Raw genomic sequence first — 15,778 nt, forward strand, 5'->3', positions numbered from 1 at the left:
CTGAAGTGATTGCTCATGCTCCCTGTTCATCTGACCTGACTCCTACAGTGTTATAGGCCCTCTATTGTTCCTGATCTATATTAACGACATAGGAGACAATCTGAGTAGCCGTCGTAGATTGTTTGCAGATGATGCTGTCATTTACCATCTTGTAAAGTCATCAGACGATCAAAACGACTTCCAAAATGATTTAGATAAGATATCTGTATGTGTGAAAAGTGGCAATTGACCCTGAATAAGGAAAAGTGTGAATTAATTCACATGAGTACTAAAATAAATCAGTTAAATTTCGATTACGCGTTAAGTCACACAAATCTTAAGTCTGCAAATTCAACTAAATACTTAAGAGATTACAATTACAAATAACCCAAATTGGAACGATCACATAGATAATATTGTGGGTAGAACAAACCAAAGACTGCGATTCATTGGCAGAACACTTAGAATGTGCAACAGGTCTACTAAAGAGACCGCTTACACCACGCTTGTCCGCCCTATTCTTGAGTATTGCTCTGCGGTGTGGGATCTGCATCAGGTGGGACTGACGGATGACATCGAAAAAGTACAAAGAAGGGTAGCTCGTTTTGTATTATCGCGAAATAGGGGAGATAGTGTCACATACACGATACGTGAATTGGAGTGCCAATCATTAAAACAAAGACGTTTTTCGTTGCGGCGGGATCTTCTCATGAAATTTCGATCACCAGTTTTCTCCTCCGATTGCGAAAACATTCTATTGGCCCCACCCACATAGAGAGAAATGATCATCACGATAAAATAAGAGAAATCAGGGCTCGCACAGAAAAATTTAAGTCCTCGTTTTTCCCCCGTGCCGTTCGAGAGTGGAACGCTAGAGAGACAGCTTGAAGGCAGTTCATTGAACCCTCTGCCAGGCACTTTATTGTGAATAACAGAGTAATCACGTAGATGTAGATGTACAGACTTTCGGCCGTTTTCAACGATGAATGACGTTCTCCACAATCGCACATTCACTGGCCGTGCGGCTATCACAACAGCGATTTTCCAGTGCGCAGACCAAACTCCTAAAGAAGCGTTCGCTGCGGCCAAGGAATCATGGCGTGGACGTTTTGAAAAATGCGTACGGTTGCAGGGAGATTACGTCGAGGAGTGAGACAGGTTTGACAATTTTCATGTGACTACGTTGTGAGAAGAAAAAAACCGGAGGTCTTATGTCTTCAACGCAACACGTACTGTAAATGACTTTTGTTTTATTCTTGAACTATATGCACCGTCCTCTCAGAAAGTTCTGGGAGTGACTTTACTCCTGGCGCACAAACGCCGTCAGAGCGGTAACTACGGTGGCAGCTCGAACTAACTACTGTAAACAGCAGAGAGACGTTCCACCACTCAGTTGTGAGCAGAAAGTGTTAAGCAGCGGACCTGCGGCCGTAGTGTGTGAACATTGTTTGCCACAAGTCGTCAAAGCATTCTCCAGAATGTTTTGCGGAAGAGAAAATGGTGTGCAAAATTTGTCGCACACGTCCTTACTTGCCAACAAAAACAACGAATCGTGGACGCCTGCCGCGACATGATGGAAATGCAAAACGCGGAAAATTCTTTCCTGGAAAAAAAAGAAATAAGCACGGGTGGTGAGATCTGATGTTGCCAATGTGAACCTGCCACCCAACGACATTGACATGAAGAATTAACAGTTTGATGACATGGTCGACACTCAAGCCCGTGTGACGCACAGTTGAACAATGTCCCAAAGAAGGATTTTTCTGACAGTTTCATGAACATTTTGTGCGTTTTATTCAATGAAGCAGATTACGTGGAACAGCTGAAACATTAAAACCGTCATCTTAACTTTTCTCCATTTTTTAATAATCCAGTCTCGAAATGTTTTGATTGTGTCGTGCATCGGGTTCGGAGTACTGTCAGCTTCAGCTGCCTTTAGTTGTTTTTGCTATATCATGCTGCACATAATTGGTAAGATATCTGTGTAACATTCAGTTGTTTGGTCACGTCTTTCCTTCCCACGCTCAGATAGGCTGGGGGCGAATGAATAGATTTTCACACGTTGTGTCTTCTTCATCGATTTCATTTTCCTCAGATACCAGATACCTAGCATCATTAAACAACAGCAGTACCAAATAAGATGCATCAAGTATGTTGACTGTTCCTTTCCACAACACCAAAGTTCCATATCCTTCTCCATTTCAACCATACGACGCTGGAACCAAACTATCCTGCAACCTACGTCTTATCCAACACCACTTGCATTCAAGAAGAGGGTACAGCTCCATCTGTTATCACAGTCATGGCTTCCCTCTAGGTATACCACAACTGTTTTCTGTTTTTCCCCAAAAGAGACCCAGTATCTCAGCCACACTGTAAACTACCCACGTTTTTCTCATCGCTTTCTACTTCTCTGTTCTTCTTCCACGTGTTAATCGTACTCTAATACCGGGTGATCAAAAAGTCGGTATAAATTTGAAAACTGAATAAATCACGGAATAATGTAGATAGAGAGGTACAAATTGACACACATGCTTGGAATGACATGGGGTTTTATTAGAACCAAAAAAGTACAAAAGTTCAAAAAATGTCCGACAGATGGCGCTTCATCTGATCAGAATAGCAATAATTACCATAACAAAGTAAGACAAAGCAAAGATGATGTTCTTTAGAGGAAATGCTCAATATGTCCACCATCATTCCTCAACAATAGCTGTAGTCGAGGAATAATGTTGTGAACAGCACTGTAAAGCAAGTCCGGAGTTATTGTGAGGCATTGGCGTCGGATGATGTCCTTCAGCATCCCTAGAGATGTCGGTCGATCACGATACACTTGCGACTTCAGGTAACCCCAAAGCCAATAATCGCACGGACTGAGGTCTGGGGACCTGGGAGGCCAAGCATGACGAAAGTGGCGGCTAAGCACACGATCATCACAAAACGACGCGCGCAAGAGGTCTTTCAAGCGTCTAGCAATATGGGGTGGAGCGCCATCTGCATAAACATCGTACGGCTGGGTATGATGCGATTCTGTAACATTACAGCTCCTTTTATACACGATTGTCATGCGTAGCCACTGACGTTTTGCTGTCCAGCGGCATCTGCCGGACATTTTGTGAACGTTTTTTTGTTCTAATAAAACGCTATATCATTCCAAGCGTGTGTGTCAATTTTTACCTCTTTATCTACATTATTCCGTGGTTTGTTTTCAAATTTATACTGACTTTTTGATCACCCGGTATTTCTCGTTCTTGCTCTAACCAATGAACTTTTTCTTCATACTGATTGTTCCTGTATTGTTGCTATACATGGCATTACTTACATTCGACAACAACATAATGAGGAAACTACCCAAATAACTTACGGTAATGCCGTCGTGTGATGTCTTCATTGTTGTCGGCGACTACATCATCCGGTTGCATTCTCTAAGTTGTTTCAACACCTTATGCGCTGTGAGAAACTCGAATTTTACAGTGAGGAAATTGCTTAATACAATGTTAATAAGACCGACGTTCCTTAAATACCATATATTATATACATACCGAGCTTTTGGAGGCGCATTAAGAACACATCCCAGGTAAACAATGCATAACAAGTTTATCAGTAAATCTATGAACTCATATCTTCTCCTTGGAGTAAGCTTGTACGTTGGAAGTATGTGGTTAAGTCAGAGAAGAATGCCACAATAACTGAGTTCACGTTCGAATGAAAAAAATTAATAACATGAAGCGCTACACCAGCCAATACCGAAGTCCACATACTCGTATGTTCGTAGTGCAGAAGCCACACTTTGGGGAAACGTGGTGACAACACTGGCTGTTCCATCGAGAGTATTTTGCTGGTTGTAAAATGGTGCCGAAGATCCGGCTAGGTCCTTACTTAGACTAAACCACTTCTTAAAAAAATAAACCACTTTCGTAGGTGCCTGACCCAGAGAACTCATTAGGAATGAACTGCCTCTCACAGCCCAGTCGCTGGCTTAAATACAGTGAAGGTATCAGAATGCAGCTGTATCTGTCTGAGGGCACGGGGATAAGCAGGTTACGCGGTCTGTGGAGATAGCACTGATGCCCGTTGGCCCGGCAGAATCTTCTGCCTGTCGTTTTCTGAAGTAGCCCCTGCGGCTTTACTGTATTGACCACTCGCTTGGTGCCTCCGTCTGCCTGGTTGTTATATGAGAGAGCGAAGAGGCTGAGCGGCCTCAACGTGGAATCCCTCCTCACCGCCCCGGCGAACAAGTGGGAGTGGCACATTTCGAAGTCCCAGAAAACGGTGGCCCTTCTGCCGGTGACCTGCGGAACTGTCGAACCCGGAGGCTCGCTGTCGATGTCCAAGTGTGTGGGCACCTGTGTCATGGGAGTGCTGATCTTGTCAGCTTCCGGAGACTACATGGCCTATTGCTGTGGCAACTGGAGATTTCTGTCGATGGTCTGTAGTACTGAGGTGTCCAAATTCGGAACAGAAGATTATGGAGTATTTCTAGTCGGAAGGATCGGTGCATTGTGAGGGCTCACCTGGTTGATGTGTTTGCGGCGTCTGTCGCCGTCTTGAACTTGCACTTTGACCATTACTCGACATAACAGACACGTTCCAACCGCTGACATGCAGCCTTGACAGCCTCTGGATAAGACGAATGCCCTCACCTCATCCTGTAGGTATTATTGATATCCAGGAAGGGAGGGGGCAAGAACAGTCAGGTGAATAGTCGAGAGTTTTGACTGAAGCGACATCCCACGCAGATTTTTGGCCTGCCTAGACCCATCTTGTGGGGAGGAGCAGTAGGAAGCCAAAAATAACGCAGACGCCTCGTCCAACAGATGGTGCTGATGCATCTTGGCCATTTGTGTCTTGAATGTGCAAGCAAACCTTTCACAAGATCGCTGGTAGATGGAAGGGTGCCATATGCACCCAGGTAATGCCATATTATGATCAAGAAATGCCAAATTCAGCAGATGTAAACTGGGGACCACAAGGTGGAATAAATGCGAAGCAGTGTTAGGAACTGTTTTTGCCAATGATTCGAAGACACCTGTGGGAAACTGTTGCCTGCATCGATGACAGTTAACCAGGAGTAACCCAAGAAAAGGCCTACAAAGCTTAAGTGGAGGTGAGACGCCGGCCGGTGTGGCCGTGCGGTTAAAGGCGCTTCAGTCTGGAACCGCGCGACCGCTACGGTCGCAGGTTCGAATCCTGCCTCGGGCATGGATGTGTGTGATGTCCTTAGGTTAGTTAGGTTTGATTAGTTCTAAGTTCTAGGCGACTGATGACCTCAGAAGTTAAGTCGCATAGTGCTCAGAGCCATTTGAACCATTTTTTTTGGAGGTGAGACCATGCGATGATGCGTCCAGCCCAGGAAAGTATCGCTGAGCTGGAACAGTCAATGTTAGTGTTGGTCAACCAGTCTTTTGTTCAGGAATACATACCGCAATGACCTTTGTGGAGGAGCATCAGTCGGCATTGTCTGGGGGCTTGGGGAATCACTACTCAGGTGCAACCATTGTCCCCCTCAAGCGACACATTGCCGTTAAGAATTATTTCGTTTCGACGATTCCAGTACGCTTGCACTTCCAGGTAGTATAATTGTTTGCGGTCCCCTAGCCAAAAATGGTCCACTAATCAAATTACATCCCTGATGACTGTGTCACCTAACCATTGGCAGGGGGACTGTCGAATCCAAGCTTCTTCTGCTTCGATATCCATGTGGGAAAAGATCTCTGGTACCGAGTTGTATTCCAGGTCTTGTCCAAAGGCAGCTTTCAGAGAATATCAGCATTGGTGTGTTGTACCGTTTACCTAAACTTTACGTCGTTGTTGAACCCCAACGGTGGCAATTCTCCCTGCTGGATATGACAAGCTGGTCTGGTTGAAATGTTGGAGTTGACCTTGAACAGTGGCAAACGAGGTTTATGATCAGCTAATAGAGTAAAATGTCTCCCCTACACATAATCGTGTAACTTCTTCAACATGGAGATAATAACCAGGACTGCCTTCCCTCTTTTACTGTAATTACGTTGTACTTTTTGTTAAATCCAGCCTAGTCGTCAAATCTGGGGTGTCTAGGAAACCTGCTTTCTCGGATCGCTATACAACATTCAAACAAATCGTACTTGTGAGTTTTATTATAAAATGAAAAAATACAATACTTAACTTTGTGTTACATGGAAGTGTTGCAAGCAAAGGGCGGCATGCAAAATAAGCAATGTTCTTCAGTATAAAAAATTCCCTAGTCCCAGATACATAGATTGTACAAGCAAAGTAACTAGTGTTACCTTCTCTGTAGTTAGTTTTAAAAACTTGTTACATTAAAAAGTTTTTTATTTAAATAATTATTTTTTAATAGAGGGTCATTCAAAAAGAAAGAACAGATGTCAGTTGTTTATTATTGAGAAACTATGAAGGACAGAAACACATTGAGCATGTCACTGTACAGAAGAACGTTCAAAGTTTTATGTTCGCACAGACACTATATCACACACACAACTTGAGCACCATGCGTACCTCGAGGAAACATCGTAGCGGTAGTCCACTTCATACCATCCCTGTTTATTGAATCGACAGCTTCAACAATTCGATTTCTCAGCCCTTGAAGATTAGCTGCCACAGGTGATACAAACACTCTGTCTTTTATGCATTTACGCAGAAAAAAATGGCAAGGTATGAGGTTTGGTGACGTGGGAGGCCAAAAGAAATAAAAAAGATCTTGTTGTTCTAATCCAACGTTGTGGTATGGTGTTGTTAAGATATCGGTGCACCTCAGTGTTTTAAGTGAGGCGGGGAACCATCATGCACAAAAATGAGATCTCTGCAATCTTCGTGAAGTTGAGGAAACAACCAATTTTGTAGCATGTACAGGTATGACATTACTGTCGCAGTTTCCACCGCAAAAACAGAGGTCCATAAACTTTGTGAACAAAAAATGGTTCAAATGGCTCTGAGCACTATGGGACTTAACATCTTAGGTCATCAGTCCCCTAGAACTTAGAACTACTTAAACCTAAATAACCCAAGGAATCACACACATTCATGCCCGAGGCAGGATTCGAACCTGCGACCGTAACAGTCCCGCGGTTCCGGACTACGCACGGCTACCATGGCCGGCCTTTGTGAACAGAAACGACCAAAACACATTCAGTTTCGCTGAGTCTCTTTTATGTTCGACGACGATGCCCGGCTTTTGTAACCTCTAAATTCTTACATTATGGCGGTTTACTTTAGGCAGTAGCTGAAACGTCGATTCGTCCGAAAAGATGAGTCGTTCGGAAAAAGTGTCCTTTGCGATATGCTGGAGAACTGCCATCCAAAATTCGTTCCTTCTATTTGGTCGCCGGTACACAGTTTCCGCAGTAACTGCAACTTGTAAGGCCGACGCCTTACACGTTTTAGAACACCCACACCATTGTTTGAGGAAGATGAAATTTCTGGCCTGCCCTTCTTGTGAACATCCATGGGCTCCGCTCGACATTTTCATCATACGTGTTTGGCCGACCAGAGATCTTTGCTTTCCATACGCGACCAGCTTCCAAGAATTTTGTATACCAGTCATAAATCCGCTCGTGCAGCTTCTTGCTGAAATGACGCCGGAATGCACGTTGCAGTTGAACGGTGAACTGACTTCAGGCCAATTCCAAAACATAAAATAGTTTCTTGATGCATACATCCGTATGTATTGCAGAAATTTATTTTATTTTATGAACTTCTATGTGCTACCAGTTTCGTTATTACATTGATTCCATCTTCAGGCCCCTGTACAATGAGTAGAAGAAATGTACTATTATAAAAAATTATAAAAAATATAGAACATACGTTAACAATTGACAGGCATCATGTTAACTATATAAGCGGCTCAAAGAGATACATTGTATATCATTAAAACTATATCTAACATTAGGGCACATATGCTTCTGCCTATGTCATGCTGCAGTTAATAGTTTTCCCTGTTTTACTCAAATAACGTATGGTATATGAACATATGTGTACGCAACTATTCATAAGACCGTAACACACAGTTGTAATAGGCCATGCAACACATCAGATGTACTGCATACATTCGTATGTCCAGTGGAACAGTGGAAGAATTTTTTAATAAAAATTAACTAATATAAATAACAGTAAAATAAATTAAAATCCAAGAAATGTGACAACAATGTCAGAATACATAGTTACTTATGTGTGGTCTTGGTCGTGCCGCGCCGGATTATCCGAGCGGCCTGGGCGCTGCAGTCATGGACTGTACGGCTGGTCCCGGCGGAGGTTCAAGTCCTCCCTCGCGTATGGATGTGTGTGTTTGTCCTTAGGATAATTTAGTTTAAGTAGTGTGTAGGCTTAGGGATTGATGACCTTAGCAGTTAAGTCCCATAAGATTTCACACACATTTGAACATTTTTGTCAAAGTCGTATTATGTGTGATACGACACACAGCTGCCGCAATATTAACGATAAAAAGCACAAAAGAGTTTGTCTTAAAACCCAATTTTATTCCCGAAGTAAACCAATGCAATTGTACTATAAAATCATCAAACACCTGGTCATCGTAGACACTTCTTTAGGGCCCTTATGTAGGACAACCCCACATTGTGCTGAGTGGATTAATGCAATGCCAGTAGCTGCCTCATGTAGTCGTGGTTACAAAGAAGTTTCTCTGTGTGTATATCAAGAAATGTCTATCTCCCTACATATAAGTCCTACTCAGTTATGCAGGATTATACCAAGTGGAATCGACTGAATAAAAAGGAAAGGAAGAAAAAGAGAAATATAGGAGGCCGCCTGTGTGTATGAAGATAAATCTCAAAATGAAATGTATACAATCCCTAAGACTAAGGGTATGACGTATAACCATGTCAAATCATTCTGAGGTTGCATTAAGGGCAGGTGTAGTAGCGTATCAGATGACTATCCGGATCTTAAGTACATCATCCAGTGTCATCATATTCTGTCTAATGACCTTAATGGGTCAGAAACTATCTGCATGGGTCGAAATGTCACGGTACCTAAAAACTGGTCAAAGTGTTTGACTAGTTAAAGCCGGCCGGGGTGGCCGAGCAGTTCTAGGCGCTACAGTCTAGAACCGAGCTACCGCTACGGTCACAGGTTCGAAATCTGCCTAGGCCATGGATGTGGGTGATGTCCTTAGGTTAGTTAGGTTTAAGTAGTTCTAAGTTCTAGGGGTCTGATGACCTCAGAAGTTAAGTCCCGTAGTGCTCAGAGCCATTTGAACCATTTGACTAGTTAAAGTCAGACAATAACAGACTTATACCCATTAGCTGAGTGTCAGGAAATGCAATGTTGCATCAAGAATAAAATTGGTTAAGTGGCAACTCAAGAGTGCAACGATAGTTGAACAGTAAAACAGGGAAAAATATTAACAACAGTACGAAATAGGCAGAAGCTTATGTGCCCTAGTGTTCAAATGGTTCAAATGGCTCTGAGCACTATGGGACTTAACTTCTGAAGTCATCAGTCCCCTATAACTTAGAACTACTTAAACCTAAGGACATCACACACATCCATGCCCGACGTAGGATTCGAACCTTCGACCGTAGCGGTCACGCGGTTCCGGACTGCAGCGCCTAGAACCGCTCGGCCACCGCAGCCGGCGCCTTAATGTTACATATAGTTTTAATGATATACAATATATCTCTTTGAGCCACTTACATAGTTAACATGATACCTATCAATTGTTAACGTATGTTCTATATTTTTTATAATTTTTTTATAATAGTACACTTCTTCTACTCATTGTACAGGGGCCTGAAGGTGGCAGCAATGTAATGCCGAAACTGGTAGCACATAGAAGTTCATAAATTAACATAAATTTCTGCAATGCATACGGCTGTTGGTAAATTATTGCATCAAGAAGTTGATGCCAGCCGTCGTCCCACGATCCATAATGGATCGACGAAGACAAAATAATTTCTCTCGTGGTGTTCCTATAAACACACAACAGCACGGCTGTGTCAAAACTTCAAACCTTCCTCTATCCAGTGACATGCGCAATGTGTTTCTATGTTTTAAAATTTGTCAGTAATAACCAAATGAAAAATGTTCTTTCTTTTTTAATCACCCGGCACTGTAAGTTCCTCTAATTAAGGAAAATGATCAGGGTGATTCGGATACCCAGATTAATAAAAGGCGAGTAAACTCGGTTCCTCTGTACCTCATAAAACAGATTACCAGCGTGAAGCTAGGGAGTTTTTCAATGAAATGAACACCCTTAGCTGCTTACAGGCGTTGACATACGTCAACGGGGACAGATGAAAATGTGTGCCCCGACCATGACTCGAACCCGGGATCTCCTGCTTACATGGCAGATGCTCTATCCATCTTTTTTTTTATTCCGTCGCGCTGACAACTTTTTTTGTTTTTTTTTATCCGTAATTCTCCTTTGTGACTTTTTTATTTTTTTATATTTTTTTTAATAACATTGTAAATTTATCAAAAGTTCATCCGATTACATGTATTTTTCCCATTATATCAATTGTAACTAGTAAAGAAAATTGTGTTAGAAATAAAAAGAGTGACGAACGGGACTCGATCCAGCGATCCAGTGATTACGGGGCTTGAACGCTACCCATTTTTTTTTTATTTTGCCTTTCGCAGGCAAGTGCTCTACCGACTTTTTTTTTTTTTTTTTTTTTTTACAAACAAAATTAGAATTTACATCCGTAGCAACAACAGAACAAGAGTTCCTTCTATACTATGAAATAGAATTTGAAACCAATAGTGTGATGATAGATAATAAAGAAAGAAAAATGTAACCAAATCCCGCACGCCATTCCATGTGCATGGCCCATCTGCGTACAGATTCCATGTTCCAAATTGGTACAACATTTCGCAGCGTTTGGAGCCCCATGACGGCGGTCATCCTCTGCTTGGTACTCCCCAACTGTGAGGGGGGTTATCGAAGACACTGCGCAAATAGTTGGCAAATAGTTGTCGGTATCGGGGTGTACACTCAAGTGTGCTATGACTGTCCTGGAGAAATTGCCAGTAATCAAGCACCATCTTCTCATCATCTCGAAAGAGGTAGTATATGGACATGCCTTTAAACCATGTGAGAGCGTGAGTCTTCGCAGGTGGGAAATAAGTATCCTCTGGACAAAGGAGGAGCCGTGGCTCAATTGTGCGAGGCGCGATACGCCGATCCACATGTTAAACGGTGTTCGTCAGTATCCACGAGGTGGCAACGTGGGCAAAGAGGGGAATCCGCCATCCCAATAGCGTGCAGCCTTTGTCGTGTTACAACCTTCCCGTTCACCACCTGGTACCACGTGGCTCGTACCCGCGTGGGGAGGAATGACTTCTGGACCGCTCCCGACACTGCAGGCCATAGGGTCGTAGGGCTCTTCCTTTCAATCACATTGCGAGGTGTGGACCTTAGCAGCAGTCTGTAAAAGTCTCTCGCCTTGGGAGTGCGAGTGTTGGGAAGGTCTGGGTGCACGTAACTATACTCAAGAATAAATGCCGAGAGGTGCGAGAGTGAGGGTGTAATGTGTGCAGCCGTGACAGGTGGCATAAGAGACGCCGGCAGCAATTCCTCTAACAAACGACCCGTAAGGGAAGCATCTTGGTGGGTCCACAATTTCATCATTGTGCACAAGTATAATGCTGTAGCCCTCGCTCGTACATTTATAAGTCCCAGTCCGCCATCAAGCGGAGGGAGGGTGAGTGTTTCGTAGCGGACTTTGAATAGGTGTCCGGCGGTAAGGTAATATCCAAACGCTGCTTGCAGTCTGTGTGCCATCGCTGTCGATATCGGTAGGACCTGGGCCATGTGGATCATCTTAGTCGCCACGTGAAGGTTGAGGTATTCCACACGCTGTAGGAGGTCCATCCGTCGAAGTAAGTTCCGGCGAATTGCCTGTGCGAATTGCCGTGCGTATTGCTTGTAGTAATCGTGCATAGTTCATGGCAGCCGTGCGGCGCACATCCTGTGTAAATGTTATGCCCAAGAACCGGATCTTGTTAACTAGTGGGAGTGGGGCTAAAGCGTCCTCCTGTAGACCTCTCCCAACGGGCATCGCTGCCGACTTGGCCACATTCATGAGGCTGCCCGCTGCCAAACCATAGCGATTGACCCATTGTATCACCGAGCGTACCTCGTCATCAGATCGGACAAGTAATAGAAGGTCATCAGCATATATTCTGCACTGAAAGGTATGATCCCTCAATGAAATGCCCGAGAGCCTGTTTTTCAACCCTCCGACAAGTGGTTCGAGTGCGATCGCGTAAAGAATCATGGAGAGTGGGCATCCTTGGCGAACTGACCGTCGGATCGGAAGGGGACCCGCAATCCGTCCATTCACCAGTACACGGGATGCAGCTCCACGGAAAAGGCGCTGAAAGATGTCGATAAAGTCAGGCGGGAAGCCCATGCGGGCCATTACGGACAGAAGGAACTTGTGGTGAACTCTGTCGAAGGCGTGGTCGAAATCAATAGAGATCAGAGCAGCTCGAAGGCGACAGGATGTGGCGATGGCTATTAAATCCCTGCATTCACTGGTTGCCGTTTGCATGTTGGTCACTCCGCCCTGTGTCGTTTGCTCCATTGAGAGGAGCAGGGGCAGAACCTTCTTTATGCGGCTGGCGAGTAATCGGGCGAAGATTTTATAGTCCGAGTTAAGCATTGTAATGGGCCTGTAGTCCTCGACCGTCCGACCTCTGGAAGGCTTGTGTATCGGTATAAGGAGACCTTCCACGAATGCAGGTGGCACGTGGGAACCAGGGGTCATCAGTTCTTGGTACATGATGATCCATCGGGGCATCATGAGATCGCGGAAAGTACGATAAAACTCGAGCGGAGTCCGTCTGGCCCGGGAGATTTGTTGAGTGCTCCCTTGTTAAGCGCGTCCTCGATGTCGTCTCGTGTAATTCCACCTAAAAGCGTCGCCGCTGCTGCGTTGTCGAGGGTGTGCGACACGTGCTGCAGTATGTCGTGATCGTCCGCTTCCTCGTCCTCTGTATTCACCTCGTCGTAAAACCGGCGATAGTGATCTGCGAAGGCTTCTGTAACCGCCGCCTGAGTCGTTACGACCCTACCACCTGGCAATACGAGGTCCGTGATCAGCTGCTGTCGGCGTCGGCGGCTGTCGAGCACGATGTGATGCATAGACGGGTTTTCTCCTTCCACTCGGTCTTGACGTCGCGATCGCACTACGACCCCCTCCAAACGTTTCCTCGTAAGAGACAATATTTTACCTTTAATTCGGCGGCTTTCCATTTGTCGGTTTGGAGATGGTGGTTGGCTGTCGAGTTCGCGAAGCATCGTGTAAGAAAAGTCCAATGTGTGACGATGCCAAGCTGCGGTATCTTTTCCGAATTGTGTTAGCACACGCCGAAAAGCTGGTTTTGCACAGTCCACCCACCATGCTAGAGTCGATGGGTATCGGGGAAGACGACGTTCGCAATCCAGCCATGTGTTGGCGATAATGTGACGGCATTCCGGGGCTTGAAGATGTGCCACATTCAGCTTCCAGGGTCCTCGGCTGCGCCATATCCGCTGCTGTTGTAGAGTGAGTGTGCATATGAAAGCGCTATGATCGGAGAAGGCAAGCGGCCAACGTTCGGCGTCCAATACTCCCGGTGCTAGAGCTCGTGAGACATAAATGCGGTCTAGGCGACTGGCTGAGTGACTAGTAAGGTATGTCGGCCCGGGACAGTCACCGTGCACTGTCTCCCACGTGTCGGTGAGAAGCAGGTCTCGAACCAGGAGCCGAAGTTCTTGACAAGTCGAGAAATGTGGGACTTGGTCTTTGGGGTGGAGCACACAGTTAAAATCGCCGCCGAAGATATATTGCTCGAAGCTGCTGATAAAGAGGGGGGCGATATCCTCCGAGTAGAACAGCGATCGTTCGCGGCGTTGGTCAGTTCCTGATGGAGCGTAAATGTTAATGATGCGCGTGCCCAGTGCTGTGATCGCCAGCCCCCTTCCTGACGGAAGGTAAGTCACTTCTTCGATGGCAATTCCGTCGCGCACTAGTATTGCCGTACCGCTGCCATTCCGGTCCGCCGGTGACACATATGTCACATAACCGTAGAAAACGTGGAGGGCCGCTATATATACTTCTTGCAACAGGGCAATGTCAACATCCGAAGAACGAAGCATCTCACGCAGCAACTGGATCTTCACTGCCGTTCGTATCGTGTTGATGTTAAGCGTGGCGATACGATAAGCTTGTTGACGAACCGCAGGTGTTAAGTTATTCATTAAGACTGGAATTACCTATGACGCTTCTGACTGTATTGACACCTCCGCATCCCCCCAAACCTCACCTGCAGGCCGTTCTAGAGAGCCGGCGCCAACGCCGTGGGCCCTGTTGGCGTAACTTGCATGGTTCCGTCGTCGACGTGGTCGTCCGCCCACGTCGGGGAACTGAAAGCAAGATCGGCTTCCCTAGCGTCCTTAGGACACGGCATTGGTGCCTGCACTCCAGAAGGTGGTGGGCAGCATCTGTCCTGCATCTCGGCATCCGATTGTGCCACTGTAGATATATGTGGTTGGTCCTCAGTATCGTTCGATGGTGCCACACTGCAGCAAATGGCGGCTGCCTCTGTGGTAGCGTCGTCATTGAAGGTGGAATCGTCATCCTCTGGAGGCGGTGTCGCATCCCGTTCGGAAGTTGCTCTACGCCTCCGCTTCCGTCGCTTCGGAGAGCGTTGCTTCCTGGTGTGTTCTTCTGCGTCAGACGACGGCAAAGATTCACGACGTTCCGGCACAAAGGCAGCCGTAGGCACAAATTAGCGAATCGACGGCCATGCTATCTTCCTGTATGTTGTTATCCGTCGACGGAGGCGGCGGCATCGGAGTTGAATCCGTAGCTTGTGGAACGGGTGTGGCATCATCGCCCTGTATTGGAGCATGGAGCCGCGACACAGCAGTGGATGTCGGCTGTCGTGGTGAAGTGGTAGCTGTCGTGAGGGCTGCTGCATAAGTCACAGGAAGCAGCGTCGGCTGCGATGGCGGGTCCGCTTCAGCCGGCGGCAGTTGCGTGATTCGACGTTGCATACATTCTGATCTGAGGTGTCCCTCCTTCCCACAACCAGAGCAGGTCTTCGGTTGCCCATCGTAGATGACGATGGCACGGCAGCCACCGATAGTCAGATATGAAGGTACATGTCGTTTAAGTTCGATTCGGACCTGGCGGACGCCGTTCAGCACAGGATATGTCTGGAATTGCGTCCATTTTTCCGCAATATGATCATGGACCGTGCCGTAGGGGCGCAGCGCTGTCACGACGTCCTCCGCCGGTAGTTCGAAAGGAAGTTCGAAAATTCTGATCGTGCGAAGGCCCATGCCAGAATAATCGACGTGCACAGTCCCCACATTGCCATCAGCATGGCAGAAACGGAGGCCCTGTTTCGTGTCCCGAAGGATCCGTTCACATGTTGCGTCGTTGATGATCTTGACATATACGATACTACTCACAATGGACAAGTGAATGCCGAGAATGTCGCTCGCCGGGATTTTAACTTCTTCTCGTAGAAATCGTTCGACTTCGAGTGCTTTGGGCCGTGCAAATTCGTTGCGGAACGTAAATTTGAGCGTCGATTTTCTGTATTGGTGAGCCATAGTGATCTATATGCTGAGTACGGCACGCGCGAAACGGCCGAGTACTATGTAAACAACACGAGCGCTCGCTCTGCGGCAGGAACACAAACAGCGCGTCCTCACCGCAGCACAGCCAAAGGCCAACTAACTGATCTGAGCCACCGAGGACACAGAGGATAGCGCGACTACAGGCATTTATCTCTGGCACGCCTCCCGCGAAACACATTTTCAACGTATTGTCCCGCATTATATTCG

At 46.0% G+C, this 15,778-nt stretch overlaps 1 protein-coding gene across 1 annotated transcript in view; it reads left to right on the forward strand.

The window, feature by feature from the left end:
- LOC126088470 (protein madd-4-like) overlaps positions 1-15,778 on the forward strand; it is a 474,106-nt gene that overhangs the window by 57,487 nt on the left and 400,841 nt on the right. The window lies entirely within an intron of this gene.

Source organism: Schistocerca cancellata, chromosome 6 (genome assembly GCF_023864275.1).
Source record: "Schistocerca cancellata isolate TAMUIC-IGC-003103 chromosome 6, iqSchCanc2.1, whole genome shotgun sequence".
NCBI lineage: Eukaryota > Metazoa > Arthropoda > Insecta > Orthoptera > Acrididae > Schistocerca > Schistocerca cancellata.